At 31.6% G+C, this 25,900-nt stretch overlaps 1 long non-coding RNA gene across 1 annotated transcript; it reads left to right on the forward strand.

Moving 5' to 3' along the window:
- The first annotated feature begins 14,835 nt into the window (after nucleotides 1-14,835).
- LOC134695122 (uncharacterized) lies at nucleotides 14,836-25,900 on the forward strand. The gene is made up of 2 exons (XR_010102706.1): nucleotides 14,836-15,316; nucleotides 24,443-25,900. It is a non-coding gene; the product is annotated as an uncharacterized LOC134695122 (long non-coding RNA).

Consider the following 25,900-nt stretch of genomic DNA (forward strand, 5'->3'; position numbering starts at 1 on the left):
ACCATCCAAATGGCATATAATGACAAAAACAAGTCTGTCAAGGCGCATAGTACAAGAGCTATTGGTCCTTCATGGGCCCTATTTAATGGTTCATCTATGAAATCCATCATGGAAGCAGCAGACTGGAGTAGAGAGTCTACTTTCACGAAATTCTATTTGAGAAATCTAGAACCAAGCGTTTTATCTTAATCGTTGAATAGAAAAAAGAAAGAAAAAATATATAAAAATAAACATTAAAAAAATATTGTACATTCATGTATATAATATATAGATATTGAAATCCTCATTTCCGACGAGATGCGATGGAATTTTAGATGATGAATATAGACTACAAAGTGTTTGAATGATAGAAAAACAGATATTCATTATAGTATTAGTGTAAATAATAGATGAATTTTAAATGGAGAAGAGGAGGAGTGATTTTATTGTTTTAAAAATGTACAGTGTATATATATAAATTGAACAAGAAATTACTACCAACCACAGAACAAAGTACTGCTTTGAACTCTGGATGTATCCAATTATGTAAACCTATCAGGTAAGTGTAACGTAGTGAATATAAAATTATATGATTTGGTTCACAAATTTGAATTTTGTGAACGGAGTTACAGTTACCTGATATACTACCCACCTCCTCCCCTCAGTAATTTCTTTTGGTGAATTCAGCTGGATTTTCGCCGGAGAAAACTGAGGTTCTAAGCGCTTAACAGATATAGATGTAGATGGTTTTTAAAAGATCAGCTAAGCGCTTGAGCGAGATAAGACCAAATACCGGAGAGAATATCCAATTATGTAAACCTATCAGGTAAGTGTAAATCCGTTCACAAAATTCAAATTTGTGAACCAAATTATATAATTTTTATTGGTATGTGCACATTTATGAATGATAACTGAAAACTTTTCAAAAATACGGAAAATTTCATAGTTTGTTACTGATTGTGTCAAAAGGGGGTTGGCATCTATGCATTTGACAGATACTACAAATTCCAAAGTAATAACTACCAAAGACATTGTAATGTTGAGACATACAATGTCTACCACAAGAAATACAAAAAAAATGTCGAAGATTATAATGTCTATTGAGCCGTTAAGGGAAGCTATTTTAGATATAATTACACCTTATACAAGTGTGGACACAGATCAGTGTGGATAGTATATTTGGATGTTTGACAGTATTTTGTATGATTTTCCCATATTATCAACTGTGTTGCACAATATGACAACCTACCTGAGCATTAGGACTTGTTTATTAAATATTTATTTTTTTATGTTCAAAACCGCAAAAAAAATTGCATTAATTGACATATGATTATGATAGAATATGTTCCACATCTTTGATTTTGGATACATTTTGAATCTAGGAGAGAAACACATAACAGGTTAATTTTTTATACCCCCGCTTTAAAAAAGGGGGGTATACTGTTTTACCTCTGTCTGTCCGTCCCTCCGTCAGTCCGTCCTTCCGTCAGTCCGTCCTTCCCTCCGTCAGTCAGTCTGTCCCATGAATATTTTTGTCGCATTTTTCTCAGGAACTACAATACAAGGATTTCTGAAATTTGGTTTCAGGGTTTATCTAAGTCAGCTATACTGTCTGATGCCTTTTCAGATTGATCACTTGACAACTTCCTGTTTATCGAACACTTGTATGATTTTACACATGATAGCCAAGTTGAAAATTTTCGTCATATTTTTCTCAGGAACTACAATACAAGGATTTCTGAAATTTGGTTTGAGGGTTTATCTAAGTCAGCTATACCCTGTGATGCGTTTTCAGATTGATCACTTGACAACTTCCTGTTTATCGAACACTTGTATGATTTTACACATGATAGCCAAGTTGAAAATTTTCGTCATATTTTTCTCAGGAACTACAATACAAGGATTTCTGAAATTTGGTTTCAGGGTTTATCTAAGTCAGCTATACTGTGTGATGCGTTTTCAGATTGATCACTTGACAACTTCCTGTTTACCAAACACTTGTATGATTTTACACGTGATAACCAAGTTGAAAATTTTCCTGTTTACCGAACACTTGCATATTTTTACACTATTAATATTATCCACTTTTAGTGGGGGTATCATCAGTGAGCAGTAGCTCACAGTTTCACTTGTTCATGATGTGATTTTTTTTATATATGGGAGATGGTATCTGAGAACATGTATTTGCTAATTGTTTGTATGGTTCTATTTATATCATTTTGTGGAGGATCATCATGATCATAAGTAAACGATATCGTTTTAATGTGGAAATTGTTTCTCAGATTGGAAGACATTTAAATGTTTTAGGAATTAATTTACTCAGTTTAGAAGACATTAGTAATGACAATGCCTGACATGATGCTTGCCATTGCTTGGTGCTAGATGAGCTAGGGAGTAAACTTCTGTGTTATTTTATATTAATTAAAATATTTCCTCCAAAGCAGGTAAAAGCAAAAAAAAAATAAAATGGCCAGTACGAAAATGATATCATCAAAAGAACCTTTGTAAGCATGCTTCAAAGACTTATAAAAAATATAACTGCTACAGAAGTCATCTGATAAAACTTCAAGTGGATATGAACATCTACTTAAGGGGGCTCGCGGGTCTAAATCATTTTTTTTATTTAATATAAGATTTCGCTATATTTTTCTATAAATGAACTTTATCTTATACCCAATAGAAAAATGAAATAAAAAAATGGGGTCACCGTACATTTACGCTCACAATCTGCCTTCTGAAGAAGCATACATTTTTGTTAATGTCCTTTTTTTATGTTGAACTAATAGAAGAAATAGCAGTAATATCGAAACAAAAAAAGAACTAAATTACAGAAATCGTTAAAATTTTACAATTATTTAGTTTACGTACAGCTTATTCGAAAACAACAATAAAAAATATAGGTCACTGATGAGTTAAAAAAGATATTTCAATTTTAATACAATAAAAAATATAGGTCACTGATGAGTTAAAAAAGATATTTCAATTTTAATGCCAAAAAATGGCATTTTTGCACCAAAGGGAGACAATTTGGTGCTTTTTCAATGATATCTACATTATTAAAGTCACCTGGGACCAACACATATTGTTTTTTTGAAATGATTTTTGTACCATATGATAAAGTAACAACTTCTTAAGGTAATGAATAAAATTTGTAATGAAAAATAAATGTTTGATTTTTTTCTGAAAATTTTATACCCGCGAGCCTCCTTTTAAATGTGTCTATACATTTTGTAGATCTAAAAAAGTATTCAATATGAAAAAAGTATTGCAAACATATTCTCTTTTCAATTCATTTTGTGATATGGATACAATTGTAGGTAATACATGTACCAATACAGTAAGGCAGTTTTGTTGTGGTATGAAAGTGCATACCCGTAGCCAGGGGGGGTTTCGGACGAACCCCCCTTGAAAACAAATAAGCACTGTTAAAGTCAATGTTCTGTTTGAATTGTGACTGTTAAAGTCGAGTTTGTGAGTCCAACGAACCCCCCTTTGGAAATTCCTGGCTACGGGCCTGAAGTGTATTGTAGTAATTAATAATTGCTGTTAATTTGCAAAAATTAACATGATTAAAGAATAAACAAATGAATGACAAATGTTGAAAATGTACAATGAAATATAGTTTTAGAATACAATTAGACCAAATAGGCCGGTCTTATAATTTTTTTGTTAACATACTCGGATGACCATTTACACTCAGGACTAAGGTGTCATGTAGGCAGTATAGATGTATAAAATGAAGTGTAACATAACAATCAGGCATCATATTGCTAGAAGCTAGAGTAGCGTTGTTTGGTAAATTTGGGGCTTTTTTTTTATAAATTTGGCTAATGGACAAAAAAGTTTGATTGAAATCTAAATAAAATTATATTATCTCCCTATTACTTACATTGTACATAAAATTGATACAATTTTGATAATTCCTTGTACAGGAGAGTTGTCTGTCAAATCATGATTTCTCAATGAATGTATTGCATAACAATCAACTGAGCTCAAAGCAAAGCACTTTAATTATACACTTGGACAAAGAGTTCAATCCAGTGATATACTTTGTACTACGTATATACAGGTCCTTCATAAACAGCCATCGACCAAAACCAGATCTCAATAACATGCCATACTACATATACATGGTATGATCAGAAGTCCTGAAATGAAAGACATGAATTTTATTATTGTATTTTAATTATAAATACCGGTTAATTGATATAGTTTTAGTGCCCCTCTGTTGGAAATAAGAACATATCTCCACCTAATTTTAGTTAACTGATGAAGAAACATTCAAGCTATAAAATTTTATCTTAGATTTGTCAGTTTCTATTCTGAATCAATAATATATGTATTTAAGATATATAAGTGTAAAATCAAGATATATTCAAGCCCCCATGAATTATTTCGATTCTAATAGGACAAATACGGCAATTGTTTTGGATCGAAGCGCTCTAGGTGGAGGCCATTATTTGCCGTTCTCATAAATTAACGCACTTTTAGATTGGCGTAAAAGAACGGAGCAAACAGAAAAAGTGACATGCTCAAACTATTCACAAAACTTATTTAGATAGATTTGGATGAATTTTAATGATAACTTACTTATACGTGTTCTATGTATATAAAAAATGGGCTTATACCACATTTTAGCATCGTTTGTTGACGTTTCCTTATTGTGATGATTTTCGGTATCAGAAGCGTGTATTTTCCCGTAAAATGCTTAAATTATAACGTCATCATTCTATGACGTCGGGTACTTCATTCATGAAAAAACATATGACGTGGGAGTACGATCGGAACAGCCAATGCAATATATTCATATTTTACCACGGGTGTGTACTCAAAGCGTTTGAAGGACGTCATGTTAGAAATAAATAACAACTATTTCTTAAAATTCACATAGAATGGATGCAAGATATTAAAGTCATCCATAGGCATTCTACTTTCAATAACCAGCTGGGCCATGAGCGCATGATAGGCTTGTCACATGTACTATTTAAAGAATAAAGTTCAATTACTTCTCAATGTCATATTAGAAATTTATGAAAATTAAACAGGGAGTTTACATCAATAGATATAAACAATGCACCAAAATTTAATGAGAATTGTTGATATTAATGATAACATTATCAGAAACTTGAAATTTCCCCCTTTTTTTTATATAAAATTATATCTTAAGGCAGAAGCTTACAGATATCAACAATTTACCAATGTTTCATTAGAACTGATGAAAGCATTTTTTAGTTAAAGTTTGAAAACTGGAATATCCCCCCTTTTTTTAAGGACTCAGAAACATAAATTTTAAAATTTATGAAATAAATAAAGAATCTTACTGAGAGTGCTCACATACCCCAAGTCCCTACATTTGTCATTGAGGAAATAAAATATGTGTAAGAACTGAAAACTACCCTGTCTTGCTTGATATAACAAAACAATTTCAAAAACAGATACATGTATGACAGACATAAACCAACAACAACCACTGGACTTCACTACAGACACATAAGATATTTGGCATGTTTTGGCGTGTAACCATTTGGAACAGTTGTGTAACAGCACAACATAATAACATAATGCCAATTTATTTTGTATGTTTCACTGCATGTGTAATGATTATGTAAAATAATAAAGAACCTTACTGAGAGTGTTCACATACCCCACGTCCCCACATTTGTCATTGGAGAAATAAAATATCTGTGAGAACTGAAAACTACCCTGACTTGCTTATTTTTTTTTTATGACAAAAACAATTGCAAAAACAGATACATGTATGACAGACATGAACCAAGACAACCACTGGACTATACATTGTACTTCAGACATATAACATATTTGGCATGTAATTATTTGGAACAGTTGTGTAACAGCACATCATAATGCATAATGCCAATTTATTAAGTATGTTTCACTGCATGTGTAATGTAAAACTATAAATTTGTTAAAAAAATCTAAGTAAGTCCAAATTATAATAGTACTCTCAAAACAGCCATACGTCTTTATTTTGTCCATTGCTGAAAATTGATTGTTGCCCTCTATATTTTGTTTTGTTTTCTTCGTCATTGGGTCCTCATTGATGTATACTCGAAATGTAATTTATCAATGTAAATATGAATGAAATTCGTCCACGTAGAACACTCTTAACAACCCCCCCCCCCCCTACTCGACCTTTTCTAGAAAAAAAAAGGACGGGGTGGGGTGTACATGTACCTCCCTATTACTTGATTCTAATGTGATAGTCTAGTTTGTCCTATCTTTACACCATCATTGCTAGGATTTCAAACTTCTGTGACTATACATGTCCATATTTGTTTTGTAAATTGGTAATTCTATATGGCAGTATCGTGTTTGCAGAATTCCCAAGTAAATGCCATCCGTAAATTGGGATATACCATTTTCATGGCTGTAATGTAGGTCATTTAGACACCATAAGGTGGGCTTGGTGGTTGAAAAAATTTGGTTGATTATATAGGGAATCACTGAAGTGGGTCTCATTGGGGTATAAGCGTGACGCAGGATTGCTGATTTTTTGTAAGCATGACACTTGAAAGTCAAACTATTGTGGTGGAAAAGGGGAAATGAGGGTTTGCAGGACCCGGAAAATGACCCAAAAAAATGAGAATTGCTTACATACATAGTGTAAGCTGGATACGGGAATCTGACAAAACAGTAAGCGGGATACGGGATCGGGAACCCCCCCCCCCCCCCCCCCCATTAGACCCCCACTGAAGCATGACTTGAGCGCCCCCCCCCCCCCCCCCCTTTTAGGTCAGTCATGAAAAGTTCTGGATCCGCCACTGGACACACTGAAGTGAAATAAACTGTGTGTCATGTTTCAGTATATAATAAAATTGAGCTGTTTGTATCAAGAAACACATACAAACATACGTTTATCATACAACTCAAAATGTAAACAACCAGCTAAAATACAATGTTATGTGTTATCGTCCAACATACATTTATCATACGACTCAAAATGTAAACAACCCCTAAAATACAATGTTATATGTAATCGTCCAACATACGTTTATCATACGACACAAAATGTTAACAACCCCTAAAATACATGTTATAAAGAATTGTCCATAGCAGTTGAAAGAAATAGAATTCACAAATACAAGTTTTCCGCTGATTTTGTCAGTTGGTATGACTGACTTTAGATGATATAAAAATAGATATGTCAGCTGATAAAACATTCAATAGTTTTTTATTGGTTGAAATGTCCCTGAAATGATTGGATTATGCAGCACATGTACGTATCCCTTCACCAATTCACTCGGGCTTCAGTTTTGAATATACATGTAGACTAGAGTAGACACTAAATGCGTACAAACCTGACATCTAACTATGTTGTCTGGTTGTAGAAAATGTGATCATCAATTCATCAAAAATATATACACAGAGAACAATATATTTCACAATACATATGCATTAATCCAAATTTATATTCATTCATACGGTCTCAATAGAAGAAATTCCCGCGGAAATGTCATGTGATATAAACATGGAATCGTCCACACCGATACAGGTGAAATATGTAGAATAACAATTGTGGACACAGCATTAAGATCAGATATAAGACCCTCATGAGCTCGGTGTAAAGTGAAAAAAAAGAAAGTAGAAATCAATTATTAAATAAATTTGCTCGATTAACCTTGAAGTTAAGACTAATAAAAATTTGCGTCTATCGCCTGAACCCCCTAAATAAAATAATACTGTGTTCTTGACGTCTTCCCACTGCGGTGTTCGATAGAAATAATATATTATGTTAAAGATATCTTTTAAGTTTTGAAAAACTACAAAATCCCAATTTGTGACAAAACCTTGAATTTGCTACTCAAAAAAGTGATTTAAAAATCACTTATATAAGTAAGTCCCCTGCATGACTGAACATGGCAATTTATGAGCTGCCATTTTATCACACCAAAACAGACAGATAGAAAAAAGAATGACAATTGTAGGATACGTTTCTATAAAATATGATAAAATCATGTTTTTAAATAAATGAGTAATACCAAATAGATACAACAAAATTTAAAGCACATTTATAGGAGGGATATACACCATCATTGCTAAGATTTCATACTCCTATGCATATATAAATATATATTGGTTTAAAAAAAAAAAAAAAATTATGTGTATGACAGTATGACTATCATGCTTATTCCAAATTGATGGTAAATTCCATGTCAGTATTGTATTTTGGGAATTCCCAGGTAAATGCCATGTCTAAATATAGCTGATTTATCAAATTATCTATAGCTGTCTGTAAATATATTCTTCCAATCAAGGCAAACCCAGCTGAGTACGTGTATAAAAATACACTGAATATCCTCCACCAGTATTTACAGTAAATCCGTTAGAGTAAACTATGAGTATATTGCAATATATACCATTTTCAGGGCTGTAATGTAGGTCATTTATGAACACACCACAAGTGTACAAAAAAATGTGTCATATGTATCTGTATAAACTATGAACAAATTGGGATATATACCATTTTCAGGACTGTAATGTAGGTCATTTATATACACCAAAGTGTACAAAAAAAAAATTCTGTATAAATTATGATTAAATTGGATATATACTCCTTTTCTTCTGTTTGTACTATACCTCCATTAAGGAACATCAAGAATTTCAGGGCTGTAATGTCAGACTCAATGATTGTAGGTCATTTATACACACCACAAGTGTACAAAAAAACTTTTGTCATGTTTTGATCTGTATACTAAATTATCCTGAAATTGAGCTGTTTCCTTCAAGAAACATAAACATTTATGTAGAAAAAATGTACATACGTTATCATTAAGAAAAGATATGACTAAACATGTAAACAACCCCTGAACTACAATGTTATATGGAATCAACCATAATGTAAACCCCTAAAATACAACATGTTGTATGGAATCGTCTATAGCAAGTGAAAGACATAGAATTTGCGAATACATGGTTTCGGCTGATAATGCCAGTTGTCATGGCTGACATTAGAAGGGGAAATAGGACCTTTATCAGGACTCCGAGATCGGGTATTTTTAAGCTCGGGATTTCTGGATTTACCCTTTCGGGATCCAGGAATCCTTTTTAGCTCACCTGGCCCGAAGGGCCAAGTGAGCTTATGCCGTCACTTGGCATCGTCCGTTGTCTGTCGTCGTCATCGTAAACTATTTCAAGAATCTTCTCCTCTGAAACTACTAGGCCAAATACTTCCAAACTTTAACTGAATGTTCCTTATGGTATCTAGTTTATAAATTGTATCCGAAGTTTTGATCTGTCAACAAACGTCATGGTCGCCATTGCTAAAAATAGAACATAGGGGTCAAATGCAGTTTTTGGCTTATATCTCAAAAACGAAAGCATTTAGAGCAAATCTGACATGTGAAAAAATGTTCATTAGGTCAAGATCTATCAGCCCTAAAATTTTCAGATGAATCAAACAACCCATTGTTGGGTTGCTGCCACTTAATTGGTAATTTTAAGGAAATTTTGCAGTTTTTGGTCATTATCTTGAATATTATTATAGATAAAGATAAACTGTAAACAGCAAAAATGATCAGCAAAGTGAGATCTACAAATAAGTGAATATGACCAAAATTGTCAATTGACCCCTTAAGGGGTGATTGTCCTTTAATGACAATTTTTCACAATTTGTTCATCATATTTACCATCTTTAAAAAATCTTCTCCTCTTAAACTACACAACCAAATTCAACCAAGATTCAACTGAATGATCAGTAGGGTGTATAAAATAAAGTTTGTGTTTATTTTCTATTTCATCAAAAAACATGGCGGTCATGGCTAAAAATAGAACACAGGGTGAAATGCAGTTTTTAGCTTATATCTCAAAAACTCCAGCATTTAGAGCAAATAAGACAGAAGTTAAAGTATTTATTAGGTCAAGGTCTACCTGTTCTGAAATTTTCAGCCAAATTGGGTAACTGGTTTTTCATGTATAATGCCCCTGAATTGATGATTTTAAAGAAATTTTGCAGTTTTGGGTTATTATCTTGAATATTATTATAGATACAGATAAACTGTTAATAGTAAAAATGTTAAGAAAAGTAAGATCTACAAATAAGTCAATTTGACCAAAATTGTCAATTGACCCCTTAAGGAGTTATTGCCCTTTAAAGACTTTTTTCACCATTTGTTCATCATGTTGACTTTTAAAAATCTTCTCCTTTGAAACTGCTGTATCAATTTCAGCCAAACTTAGGCTAAATGAGTTTCAGAGTATCTAGTATAAATTTTATATTTTATTTCCTTGTATGTCAAGAAACATAGCTCCTATGACTAAAATAGAACATAGGAGAAAATGATTTTTTTTTTTGCTTTTGAAGAAAATAGGATGATTCAAAGAACATTTAAATAAATTGAAAAGCCAAAATAATCATTGATTAGAGATTTAACCAAAAAAATTAAGGTGAGCGATTCAGGCTCTTGAGAGCCTCTTGTTTTCGGATTTCGGGACATCAGGATTTACTTTACTTAAATTCGGGACCTCAGGATTTCGTTTTTTTTAAGTCCGGGGTTTCGGGATCAGGACCCCTCCTATCCCCCCTCATTAGATGCACCAAGAATTTCAGTGCTGTAATGTAGGTCATTTATACACACCAAAAGTGTACAAAAAAACTTATGTCATGTTTTTGTATACGAAATTATCATGAAATTGAGCTGTTTCCTTCAACATATATACAAATATGTAGAAAAAATGTCCATACTTTATCATTAAGATAAGATATGACTAAACATGTAAACAACCCCTGAACTACAATGTTATATGGTATCGTCCATAATGTAAACCCCTAAATACAATGTTGTATGGAATCGTCCATAGCAGGCGAAAGACATAGAATTCGCGAATACATGGTTTCCGCTGTTAATGCCAGTTGTCATGACTGACATTAGATGAAATGCATATAGATATGTCTATAATCAGCTGATAAAGTCTATTCAATAGTTCAACTTTTTTGTTCGTTGAGATGTGTGGGATTGTGCAGCATATGTCATCATGACATGTGCCCCTTCGCGGCTTTCAGTTTAGATTATAGACTAGAGAAGAGACTAAATGCGTACAAACCTGATGTCAAATGAAGATATAGGAATTTTCATAACGTCAATCCTTTGAATGTATGAAACACAAACACATATGACAATTTTTCACATAAAATAAATTGTAAAATTTTCCAAATGAACGTCCATGAAAATTAAGTCTCTGATGAATATTTCCCTCGCAAATGTCATGGGATAGACCAAAACGAATTTTAGATGTGTGTTGTCATTAACATTCGGGTCAATGAACACAGTAAGATAAAATATATAAATATGTTAACTATATTTATATTGGTTTTTCAGGAAAGTGACTTTACCAGAATTTTTTTTTGTGGCAAACAACCGTAAATAGCCTATATCATCTGGACATGACATATGAAAACCCCTTTATAAGCATAATGGTGTGTGTATGGAATAGTCCATGGAATTTTCCAAACCAATACAGGTGAAATACGTAGATTCATAATTGTGGACACAGCAGTAAGATCAGATACAAGATCCTCGTGAGCCCGTAGTTAAAAGTGAAAACCTGTAAAACATCAAATTTGCTGAAATTTGCTCAATTTACTTTGAAGTGAAGACAATAAAAATTGCGTGTATAGAGTGAACCCCCTATAAAAAATGATACTGTGTTCTTAACCACTTCCCGTTACGGTGATCAATACAAATGATATTTTATTATATAGTATGTTAATAAGAATGCCAGCTTTTGATTGGCTGATAGCCAGTGTATTTTTTCGCATATTCTAACATTTTTCCTCATTTCAAACGAATCTGCCTTTTTTTCACCACTGCCGGTGAATATGCCTCAAATACCATTGTATTTGCCATTTTGGATATTCCTTTTTTACCCTCGCGAGCATCTTCCCGTCTTTTTTTTGGATATGACGTTACGTAAAGACAGCGCGAACACGTATACGTACCTGTATAGTTCCCGCGGTATATTTTATGACAGTACTTGTCATCAAATAAATATTTCCTTTTCCTAGTACAGAGAGTTTAAATTAAAATTTATTCGGTTTAATTAAACAGTTATATCATGTTATGGAGAGGTATTTGCAAAAAATACAAGTCTTGGGACAAAATTTCCCTTGCCTAGCTGCTTGGGAAATTTAAGTCCCTCGACTTGTATTTTTCGCAAATACCCCTGCATAACATGATATATCTGTTGAATATATCTAACACAGTGGGTGACAGACCAAATGAGATGCGTAATAAAAAAAAAAAGGCTACACCTCATACCTAATGGAGAAAGGTCCAGAGTTGCTGGAAGAGCTAAATTTTGAAAAAGTAATTGAAGAAATGAAACAAAAATTTCCTGAAGTATTGCAAATTTTGATATGTATTATGCTGCCAAAAGAAAAGAGATCTTCAGAAATTGCTCTTGCTAATATTCTGCCCAGACTGGTAATGATATATGGTATGATAATGCAGTCAAGGTACCATGAGTTAAGCAGGATACAGCAAGTCATTGCTATGTGCCTGGCTGATAACATATGTGACCAAAGTGTTAGTATCATCAATATTTAGTGTTTGATACTGTTCAATAATTACAATGCATGTTTCTCTTTGAAGTGACTGTCCTTGTTCTAAAATACGTCCGCTGTGATTTAAAAATGTGTTAAAGTAACATCATCGTTAGAAAATAATTGAATATTTTGGGCTGACATTATGTTAAGAAGATCAAGTTTTTGTTAGTTTTGTCCTGTTAATACACCTTTTCCTTTTTTTTTTCTCTAATCAAAGATGATATTTGCTTCAGACAGATGCTTAATTGCAGACAGTATTGGGTAAGGTATTACTGCATCTGCTTATTTTTTAAATATTAAACATATCGTCTTGAATCATCAAAATGCAAAGTGTGAACATGGTTATCAAAATGCAAAGTGTGAACATGGTTTATATATATATACAATGTTATTAGTATCATAAGTAAGCACCAAATTATTTTTAAGTGTTTATTGAATATATCTAAATGTTTTAAATATCTGTGAGAGGTCAATCTGTGTGGTTGAACTCTTCCAAATGCTTGCATACAGAGGTTTTAAAATGCCCTTGTAGTACAACTGGTTAGTACACCTAATTGGATTTTAGGAAATGTCAGTTCAATTCTGACCAGGGACAAATTTACAAATCCTCAGCTAAATATTGCAGGCAATGGACAGTTACATATTCTGTTATAGCATGAAGTTGATTATGTTTCTCCAATCACATGGATACCAAATATTAAAGTTTGATTTATTTGCTTATAGATTCATAAATTTATTTAATCTGATTCAATAGTACGGTACATTTATCTATTTATCTCCTTTGTGTCCTAGCATTTACATATTAAATATTTATTTTGATGAATAAGAAAATTTTTATGTAATTTTTTCAAGACAAATATAAGATCTATGACAAATTAATTATAACGTGTGCTCAAATTGAATAGTTTAAATGAATTACACCTCCAGGGTGTTTAAATATGCAGAAATATACAGTTATTGATTTCCATCTTCTATACAAGTGATGACTAATTTGTTATAGGTTTATGACAGATTAAACAGACTTGGTGTATCATCATCATACTGTGTTGCAGTTGATACTATCACAAAACTTGGTAAACGGTATACTGGTTTCCTTGTCAAATTTTTAGAAGAAGGGAAGTTTATCCGACTAATAGGGGATAACTTAAATTTCACAGTTGGAACTAGTCATGAAACAAAAAGTCAACACAAGCATATGGTCCACATGTTCACATCATTAGCTCTCATTTCAGACCATCACTTTTTAACTAAGCCAGTTGAGCCAGAAATTTCACTCAATCATTTGAGCATTGATAATATTCTACTGAGCAAACAGGAATACAAAATGATCAGGCACGAAGTAATTGGAATGATAATTGACACAGCTGTTAAATTCCTCCCCAATATTTCTTTCCTCAAAGACAGTAAATCATTAGAATATATTTCTGCTAAGACAGAGGTAATTCCTCTACCCTGTTTGCCTTATAACGAAAACAAATATCAGGATGATGTAAAAATCCTTGCCTGGTACCAGCAGCTTCTGGATACCATCAAGAAGGAACCTGGTGCAGACCTCAAATTTGTCATTGGAGGAGACCAATTGACCAGAGAAAGGTTATCAGAAGCTATATTACTTCGTTTTGGAAATATAGATCCACAACACCATTTTTCCCACATAGGAAGATGTGTTGCTGAATTTTTTCATCTTGGAATGAATTATTTAGAAAAGGTTATATAAGAGAAAAAGTAACAATTCTCCTAATCTGTTTAACTGAATGTCTGCAGAATGACTTGGTATTAAAAGTAAAAAAAAATAAGTTAGAGGTTTTTATTCAAGTTCAATAGTTTGCAGAAACACAAACTTTAAGATTTTTTCAATACTGTATATACTCTTTCAAGCATATGAATACATGTACAATGTACTACAAAATTTACATACAATGTACATGACAATGAGATCAAAACCTAACACTACACAAGAAACACTATAGGGCATCAAACAATCGAACTATGTTTAAGTTTTCAATGTAAAAAAAAAGAATATCTGTTATGAAAGTCAATGACACAACTTTACTCAAGAGACTTAATTTCACATAAATTATTTATATTAGGTTGAACCACTTTTCTTGTACACAAACCTCTTTCTATTACCTATCTTTCAGGAATATTAAGCAAAAACACACCAAAAAAACATCACTTTTTACTATCAGAAAGAATCATGTTAATATATATATATTAAAAAACTATAACACAAATTCCCCTCCGTTTCGGCAATTATAGATATATATAGCTTTTGTAACAGTTATTTTATCAATTCCTTTATTGAATGCATTTTGTTTATCAACTTGGGATAAATCTTGAAATAATTATTACCTTAACATTTATTTCCTGTTTTGGCAATTATGAAACTGAAATGAAAATTAATGAATTTTTTTCCAGGTCGTATTTGGTGAATTATGGAAATTGGAAGGAGTGGTTGAAAAAGGCACCCTCCAAGGGGAATGTGAACGAATAAGTCGTAAAACAGTTGACCCCACAGTGATGAAGGTATACGAAGCAGACAAAGACTTTGTAGATAATTATTTGTCTGCAAATATCATTGAAGCACTAATGAGCTACTTTGGGATGGATAACCAGAATGATTTCCCGATGCAAAATTTGCCACCAACCACTTTTGATGATGACAGAGCACGAGAGCACGAGAGATATGGACACACAACACATTGGAACAATTTGTCGACACATTTGTTTTTCCATCCTGGAGTGGTCATGTTCAGGATGACCAGGTTTTAGAAGGTATGTGTTATTACTCAATTTATTTCACTTGACTGGGCGGAGTTTAACCGGTTCGCTCACAATAAACAAGTCCATCTATAGAAAGGTGTATTAGGATAAACTCATCAATGAAGTGTACAGTAATTCTTTTGTAAATTCCTTCCATGACACTGATAGATGATTAGAAATCAGTAATAATTATAACAGCAATCATCCTTATCACGCACATCTTCAAATAGACTGTCCTTATGCAAATTAAAACCTAGCTCCGCCCGATCAGTTGAAATAACATTGGTAATACCAATATTTATTCATTTTCTATGTATGGTGAAAACACCTATAGCAATGAATAGTCTACTTGAAATTTTTACCTGTTGTTGAAATATAGAATAACCATACACTGTCTCGAAATATCAATGTTATTTGTACAAGGCTTTGAAACAGGTAGAAAATGAGGCTGTCCTGAGCATTTCTACCTGTTTCGAACCGAGTACAAATAACATTGATATTTTTAGACAGTGTATGGTTATTCTTTATATACTGCAACTCTCATAACTGTCCTAAATGAAGTATTTAGGGCAAAAACCATCATTTCTTAATTTTGAGCGGGAGACGTCATAAATAGAACTCTACAGAAACACATGGTCAACCTCATAAACAAGGTGATATACGGTCAGTGACTGTATATCAAATATGAATATATATATATGGTCAATGCAATTCGACTGCTCAAATAGCACAGCTGCAGTATATTAGAAAACATATGTATAGTGTCTTGAAATATGAAATTTATTTGTATGAGGCTTAGAACTGGGGGAAATGCGAGGTTTGGGGTATTTCCCTATGACCGTTGTCCAGGCGGTAGGACATTGACATTTTAATGAATTAAACAGGGAAAATGAACTTAATTAATAACATTTAACAAACATGGTATATAGATTACTACTTTGAAGACATAACAAGTTTAAATTCATAAAAGTTTGAACATTGTTAGTACACGTTTTCATGGTTGTGACGTGACATTCTTGATGAAATACAGTAGTTCCGGTTAGTAGGCATGGCTTAAAGGTTAGTTGAGGTCATTGACATATAAAGCTTACGTTTATATGTATAGCTTTATCTGTATAGTAACATAACTGATTGCAGCATAAAATACATTATTATGTCAGCAAACCACCGATCAAAAGACAGATAGAAACATACTGATCTCAATTATAGAGTTCTAGATAGAAACATACTGATCTCAATTATAGAGTTCTAGATAGAAACATACTGATCTCAATTATAGACAGTTCTAGATAGAAACATACTGATCTCAATTATAGAGTTCTAGATAGAAACATACTGATCTCAATTATAGAGTTCTAGATAGAAACATACTGATCTCAATTATAGAGTTCTAGATAGAAACATACTGATCTCAATTATAGAGTTCTAGATAGAAACATACTGATCTCAATTATAGAGTTCTAGATAGAAACATACTGATCTCAATTATAGACAGTTCTAGATAGAAACATACTGATCTCAATTATAGAGTTCTAGATAGAAACATACTGATCTCAATTATAGAGTTCTAGATAGAAACATACTGATCTCAATTATAGAGTTCTAGATAGAAACATACTGATCTCAATTATAGAGTTCTAGATAGAAACATACTGATCTCAATTATAGACAGTTCTAGATAGAAACATACTGATCTCAATTATAGAGTTCTAGATAGAAACATACTGATCTCAATTATAGAGTTCTAGATAGAAACATACTGATCTCAATTATAGAGTTCTAGATAGAAACATACTGATCTCAATTATAGAGTTCTAGATAGAAACATACTGATCTCAATTATAGACAGTTCTAGATAGAAACATACTGATCTCAATTATAGAGTTCTAGATAGAAACATACTGATCTCAATTATAGAGTTCTAGATAGAAACATACTGATCTCAATTATAGAGTTCTAGATAGAAACATACTGATCTCAATTATAGACAGTTCTAGATAGAAACATACTGATCTCAATTATAGAGTTCTAGATAGAAACATACTGATCTCAATTATAGAGTTCTAGATAGAAACATACTGATCTCAATTATAGAGTTCTAGATAGAAACATACTGATCTCAATTATAGAGTTCTAGATAGAAACATACTCATCTCAATTATAGAGTTCTAGATAGAAACATACTGATCTCAATTATAGAGTTCTAGATAGAAACATACTGATCTCAATTATAGAGTTCTAGATAGAAACATACTGATCTCAATTATAGAGTTCTAGATAGAAACATACTGATCTCAATTATAGAGTTCTAGATAGAAACATACTGATCTCAATTATAGACAGTTCTAGATAGAAACATACTGATCTCAATTATAGAGTTCTAGATAGAAACATACTGATCTCAATTATAGACAGTTCTAGATAGAAACATACTGATCTCAATTATAGAGTTCTAGATAGAAACATACTGATCTCAATTATAGAGTTCTAGATAGAAACATACTGATCTCAATTATAGAGTTCTAGATAGAAACATACTGATCTCAATTATAGAGTTCTAGATAGAAACATACTGATCTCAATTATAGAGTTCTAGATAGAAACATACTGATCTCAATTATAGAGTTCTAGATAGAAACATACTGATCTCAATTATAGAGTTCTAGATAGAAACATACTGATCTCAATTATAGACAGTTCTAGATAGAAACATACTGATCTCAATTATAGAGTTCTAGATAGAAACATACTGATCTCAATTATAGACAGTTCTAGATAGAAACATACTGATCTCAATTATAGAGTTCTAGATAGAAACATACTGATCTCAATTATAGAGTTCTAGATAGAAACATACTGATCTCAATTATAGAGTTCTAGATAGAAACATACTGATCTCAATTATAGACAGTTCTAGATAGAAACATACTGATCTCAATTATAGAGTTCTAGATAGAAACATACTGATCTCAATTATAGAGTTCTAGATAGAAACATACTGATCTCAATTATAGAGTTCTAGATAGAAACATACTGATCTCAATTATAGAGTTCTAGATAGAAACATACTGATCTCAATTATAGACAGTTCTAGATAGAAACATACTGATCTCAATTATAGAGTTCTAGATAGAAACATACTGATCTCAATTATAGAGTTCTAGATAGAAACATACTGATCTCAATTATAGAGTTCTAGATAGAAACATACTGATCTCAATTATAGACAGTTCTAGATAGAAACATACTGATCTCAATTATAGAGTTCTAGATAGAAACATACTGATCTCAATTATAGAGTTCTAGATAGAAACATACTGATCTCAATTATAGAGTTCTAGATAGAAACATACTGATCTCAATTATAGACAGTTCTAGATAGAAACATACTGATCTCAATTATAGAGTTCTAGATAGAAACATACTGATCTCAATTATAGAGTTCTAGATAGAAACATACTGATCTCAATTATAGAGTTCTAGATAGAAACATACTGATCTCAATTATAGACAGTTCTAGATAGAAACATACTGATCTCAATTATAGAGTTCTAGATAGAAACATACTGATCTCAATTATAGAGTTCTAGATAGAAACATACTGATCTCAATTATAGAGTTCTAGATAGAAACATACTGATCTCAATTATAGAGTTCTAGATAGAAACATACTGATCTCAATTATAGAGTTCTAGATAGAAACATACTGATCTCAATTATAGACAGTTCTAGATAGAAACATACTGATCTCAATTATAGAGTTCTAGATAGAAACATACTGATCTCAATTATAGACAGTTCTAGATAGAAACATACTGATCTCAATTATAGAGTTCTAGATAGAAACATACTGATCTCAATTATAGAGTTCTAGATAGAAACATACTGATCTCAATTATAGAGTTCTAGATAGAAACATACTGATCTCAATTATAGAGTTCTAGATAGAAACATACTGATCTCAATTATAGAGTTCTAGATAGAAACATACTGATCTCAATTATAGAGTTCTAGATAGAAACATACTGATCTCAATTATAGACAGTTCTAGATAGAAACATACTGATCTCAATTATAGAGTTCTAGATAGAAACATACTGATCTCAATTATAGAGTTCTAGATAGAAACATACTGATCTCAATTATAGAGTTCTAGATAGAAACATACTGATCTCAATTATAGACAGTTCTAGATAGAAACATACTGATCTCAATTATAGAGTTCTAGATAGAAACATACTGATCTCAATTATAGAGTTCTAGATAGAAACATACTGATCTCAATTATAGAGTTCTAGATAGAAACATACTGATCTCAATTATAGAGTTCTAGATAGAAACATACTGATCTCAATTATAGAGTTCTAGATAGAAACATACTGATCTCAATTATAGACAGTTCTAGATAGAAACATACTGATCTCAATTATAGAGTTCTAGATAGAAACATACTGATCTCAATTATAGAGTTCTAGATAGAAAATACTGATCTCAATTATAGAGTTCTAGATAGAAACATACTGATCTCAATTATAGACAGTTCTAGATAGAAACATACTGATCTCAATTATAGAGTTCTAGATAGAAACATACTGATCTCAATTATAGAGTTCTAGATAGAAACATACTGATCTCAATTATAGAGTTCTAGATAGAAACATACTGATCTCAATTATAGAGTTCTAGATAGAAACATACTGATCTCAATTATAGAGTTCTAGATAGAAACATACTGATCTCAATTATAGACAGTTCTAGATAGAAACATACTGATCTCAATTATAGAGTTCTAGATAGAAACATACTGATCTCAATTATAGAGTTCTAGATAGAAACATACTGATCTCAATTATAGAGTTCTAGATAGAAACATACTGATCTCAATTATAGAGTTCTAGATAGAAACATACTGATCTCAATTATAGAGTTCTAGATAGAAACATACTGATCTCAATTATAGAGTTCTAGATAGAAACATACTGATCTCAATTATAGAGTTCTAGATAGAAACATACTGATCTCAATTATAGACAGTTCTAGATAGAAACATACTGATCTCAATTATAGAGTTCTAGATAGAAACATACTGATCTCAATTATAGAGTTCTAGATAGAAACATACTGATCTCAATTATAGAGTTCTAGATAGAAACATACTGATCTCAATTATAGAGTTCTAGATAGAAACATACTGATCTCAATTATAGAGTTCTAGATAGAAACATACTGATCTCAATTATAGAGTTCTAGATAGAAACATACTGATCTCAATTATAGAGTTCTAGATAGAAACATACTGATCTCAATTATAGACAGTTCTAGATAGAAACATACTGATCTCAATTATAGAGTTCTAGATAGAAACATACTGATCTCAATTATAGACAGTTCTAGATAGAAACATACTGATCTCAATTATAGAGTTCTAGATAGAAACATACTGATCTCAATTATAGAGTTCTAGATAGAAACATACTGATCTCAATTATAGAGTTCTAGATAGAAACATACTGATCTCAATTATAGAGTTCTAGATAGAAACATACTGATCTCAATTATAGACAGTTCTAGATAGAAACATATTGATCTCAATTATAGAGTTCTAGATAGAAACATACTGATCTCAATTATAGACAGTTCTAGATAGAAACATACTGATCTCAATTATAGAGTTCTAGATAGAAACATACTGATCTCAACTATAGAGTTCTAGATAGAAACATACTCATCTCAATTATAGACAGTTCTAGATAGAAACATACTGATCTCAATTATAGACAGTTCTAGATAGAAACATACTCATCTCAATTATAGAGTTCTAGATAGAAACATACTGATCTCAATTATAGACAGTTCTAGATAGAAACATACTGATCTCAATTATAGAGTTCTAGATAGAAACATACTGATCTCAATTATAGAGTTCTAGATAGAAACATACTGATCTCAATTATAGAGTTCTAGATAGAAACATACTCATCTCAATTATAGAGTTCTAGATAGAAACATACTCATCTCAATTATAGACAGTTCTAGATAGAAACATACTGATCTCAATTATAGAGTTCTAGATAGAAACATACTGATCTCAATTATAGAGTTCTAGATAGAAACATACTCATCTCAATTATAGAGTTCTAGATAGAAACATACTGATCTCAATTATAGAGTTCTAGATAGAAACATACTGATCTCAATTATAGACAGTTCTAGATAGAAACATACTGATCTCAATTATAGAGTTCTAGATAGAAACATACTGATCTCAATTATAGAGTTCTAGATAGAAACATACTGATCTCAATTATAGAGTTCTAGATAGAAACATACTGATCTCAATTATAGAGTTCTAGATAGAAACATACTGATCTCAATTATAGACAGTTCTAGATAGAAACATACTGATCTCAATTATAGAGTTCTAGATAGAAACATACTCATCTCAATTATAGAGTTCTAGATAGAAACATACTGATCTCAATTATAGAGTTCTAGATAGAAACATACTGATCTCAATTATAGAGTTCTAGATAGAAACATACTGATCTCAATTATAGAGTTCTAGATAGAAACATACTGATCTCAATTATAGGCAGTTCTAGATAGAAACATACTCATCTCAATTATAGAGTTCTAGATAGAAACATACTGATCTCAATTATAGAGTTCTAGATAGAAACATACTGATCTCAATTATAGAGTTCTAGATAGAAACATACTCATCTCAATTATAGAGTTCTAGATAGAAACATACTCATCTCAATTATAGCCATTTTCCATACTGTGGATTCATTAATATTCGTTGGGTATCAATTTTCGTGGATTTCGTGGGTACAGGAGAACCACGAATTCAAATGTTCAACGAAATACAAATTTTGTAAAGGAATGAGTGTAGACTTTGCCAAAACCACGAAATTAAATATCCACTAATATGTAAGTTTTCCTCACACCACGAAAATTGGTACCCACGAAAATAAATGAATCCACAGTACTATATGAAACAAGTAACAGAGAGTATTGCATAGTAATACACATTTCCTTACATTAATTGTACTGGGACAAAATGCTAACTTGATCTATAGGTGTAACACCACTAATTCAGGCCTGGCCAGAAAGCACATACCAGAAAGTAGTACATATTTAACACAAAATAGTTCCTACGCATGAGTGTAACTTTCAAAATATGTAGAATATTTAGGTATTTTTGGTATCAAATGAAAGCTGAAGGACTGGTGATAATTGTAGAACACTTTTGGACTTTTAATTTTAAATATTAAAAAAACTGCACCAAATTTTAAAAAGAGGGTACATTTTGTCTGTTTGTCAGATCTGAAGTACCTGTTTTGGTGCATCTGAAGTTCCGGGAACCAGTTCTTTCTAATATGCCATGTAAGGTATGTTGATTTTTTCAGTACAAGACACCATAAAGTGTTGCTTTGAAATGCAATGATTGCTTCTTTATTTGAACTTAAAATAAAAGAGGTGTGCCTGCTTGAAACTGAGGAATTTAACATAGAAAGCAATGGGACCATGAATTAGTGGTGTACTTCCTATTAAAGAGAATCACCAGAAATCCAATTTTTAGAAGTTGTACCTATTCCAATGAAAATAAGTCAAATATGATGTTAGTAATCATGTCTAATCATCTTTTTTGGGTCAACCGTCCTGCTTATGGGAAATTTAAGCTCTTAAATTGGCATACTCAAGTATGTTAGCCTTTTATGGTCATACAACATGCATGCAGTTAAGACTTGACTCCAAGTTCTCATTTTTGCATTTTTTCTGATTGAATTCAATAAAAGATGTATTTTATGACTTGTTTATGGAACAAAATAGCTCTTGGTCAAAATAATCTCATGATTTTCAAGTTTTTTTGTTTTTCTTATGGTAGCCTTTTACAATCTAGGCAAATGGTATATTCTCATATAAGAATTCTAAAATCTCACTGTACAAGCAATTTTGGACCAGTTTAGCAAGTTATCTAGCTGCGGGATATATAAATTGCTCTTATTAATCTATGTTTTACCACAGAATTATAATTCATACAAAAAAAAGCCTTTTTTCAATTTCAAGAAAAAAGGGGGGATAATTTCTCATTTATTTCTTAAGTTTGGACTAATATATTTTTATTTAATGAAGAACCTCTGATAAAAATATGACTATTAGTAAGCACATAGCTTTCCTAATAGAAATTAATAAATAAAACAATGATATTGAGAATAAAAAAATGATATTGGCCAATGGTAATATACATATGCAGTTTTCTTTGAATAACCCATATGTTACTACCAGTCCAATTTGAGCTTTAGATTAATAAAATTGTATTTGGACTAAAGCTTTATATGTTTTTTATTGCTTGAAATAGATCATAGAATGAAATAAAGTAATGCTCAAGTCAATATAGCAAGTTTGGTACTGTTATAGATGTAACACCACTAATTCAGGCCCGGCCAGAAAGCACATACCAGAAAGTAGTACATATTTAACACAAAATAGTTCCTACGCATGAGTGTAACTTTCAAAATATGTAGAATATTTTGGTATTTTTGGTATCAAATGAAAGCTGAAGGACTGTTTTGGTGCATCTGAAGTCTTTCTGCAATGGGACCATGAATTAGTGGTGTACTTCCTATAACTTTTTAGGGGGTAAACTATACCACAAATATCAAATCAATATTTTCAATAATTACAAAAAAAATGTATGGGAAAGTGATTTGAGTAAAAAGGCTAAGTCAAAGGACAATAAATCTGAACAAAATATAATTAGAACAAAACAAATTTTTAACTTGATTTTTAAATTTTCATGATAAACCATATATACAAAATATCAAATGAATATCTTCAAGCAAGAAGAAAAAGTTATGGAACACCAATTTGCCGGACTAACAGATGGATCAACAGACCGAAAGACTGAGTGCAAATCTACAGTCCCCTTTGACTTTGTCATAAGGGGACTTATAAAGCTAAAAATCAAACAACCTATGTAGAACATCTAAACCTATACCCTAAATACAAAATCCGTAGGACCATGAATTTAATTTCTTATTTTGACTGGCTCAATGTAACATACATATATATATTTGTATAATCAAATTGATAATTATATCGGATGAAAGGATTTTGTTATTTATTTTACAGATACAGCAGAGATAAATGAATACATAGAACTACTGCTAGATAATGGGCAAACAATAAATATTCCTGTGTCAGTATCTGAGTATACTTTCAAACAGTTGAAACCTGACAAGGTAAAAGACTATGCCCATTACTCATTGAAAATAGGACGGACCTTCAGCTTTGTCCTTAACCTATGTAAGGAACAAGTAAGGGAACAGTTTCTCCCACTCCTTAAAATGATGATGGTGCAGCTCAGATGCCATTGTATATGTGCTAGGTACCCTAAGGAGATTTTATGAATGCTAGTAAAGCAATATTCTGTAATGGGTTTACAAGAAGCCTGTCAGGTATTCTCTGCTAGCTTTGTAAACCTTCATGGAAGGAAAGATGGCAATGTTTTAGCTGATTTAGTACAAGAATGGAACGTAAAAGAAAACAAAAAACACATTAAACATATGTTTTCAAACAAAGAAAATTCAACAATTGAACATAAGACTTCTGCTCTACCAAGCATACACAAAATTGCTAATAACTTTGACACTGAAGCTGGAACTCTTGTTAGAGCCAAACGACACAAAAATAAAAGCTATGATGATGAAGTATGTGTTATTATGGAGGATTTAAGAGAAATTTTGCCATTTACTCATAAAGAAGGAAGATCATATGAAACTTTTAAAAATATTCCTAAGTTACACTGTGTGAGAAAGAAGATGGTTTAAAATTACAGAAGTGGTTCAAGAGTCACAAAAACTCTTTTCCTTTGTAAACCTATTGAAATTAATCATTATAGATGCTTTTAACACACATTTATTATATCAGACCTACTCCAGGTAGTATGAGAGCATTTCTACAAATTATTTGCTAACAAAATGCCAAAATGTAGTTTTCGAAATTTTATAAAACTATAAATTTAGTGCTTATTTTAATTTTTTTAATTCACTATGTGCGGTTTGTGCTTTGCTCATTGTTGAAGTCTGTACATTGGCCACAAAATGTAGTTTGCAAAGGTGATTGTCTTGATAAATTTGAGAAGATATATACCAAATGTTTATTTCTTCTCCGTTCGGATATTTGTATTATTTACATCTTTAATGGAATAAATATTTACATTACTAATTGCATTAATACATCAAATTTAGTTTTTTCATACTAAAAAGTTAACAGCCGTCAGCAAATCAAAATTACATTGATCTCATACTACCTTGAATACAAATTTAAATAAACACTGTATTTGTACAGTCATATCTAGATACTTTCTACTCTGGATATAATTTAAGAAATGTTAAGAACATAACTATGCTTTAAATCTGGGAAATCCTCTGATACTACCTCAGGGTCTGCATAACGCTTATTTACAGAAATTTTGAGAGCAAGATTTTCAGACAAACCTGTATAAATTTGTGGCAAAACAGAATTTTGAATACAATTTTCAGATCTGAAATAGGTTTTCAACATATTTAGGGCCACAGCCTTTTGTTT

Source organism: Mytilus trossulus, chromosome 13 (assembly GCF_036588685.1).
Source record: "Mytilus trossulus isolate FHL-02 chromosome 13, PNRI_Mtr1.1.1.hap1, whole genome shotgun sequence".
In the NCBI taxonomy this organism is placed as follows: domain Eukaryota; kingdom Metazoa; phylum Mollusca; class Bivalvia; order Mytilida; family Mytilidae; genus Mytilus; species Mytilus trossulus.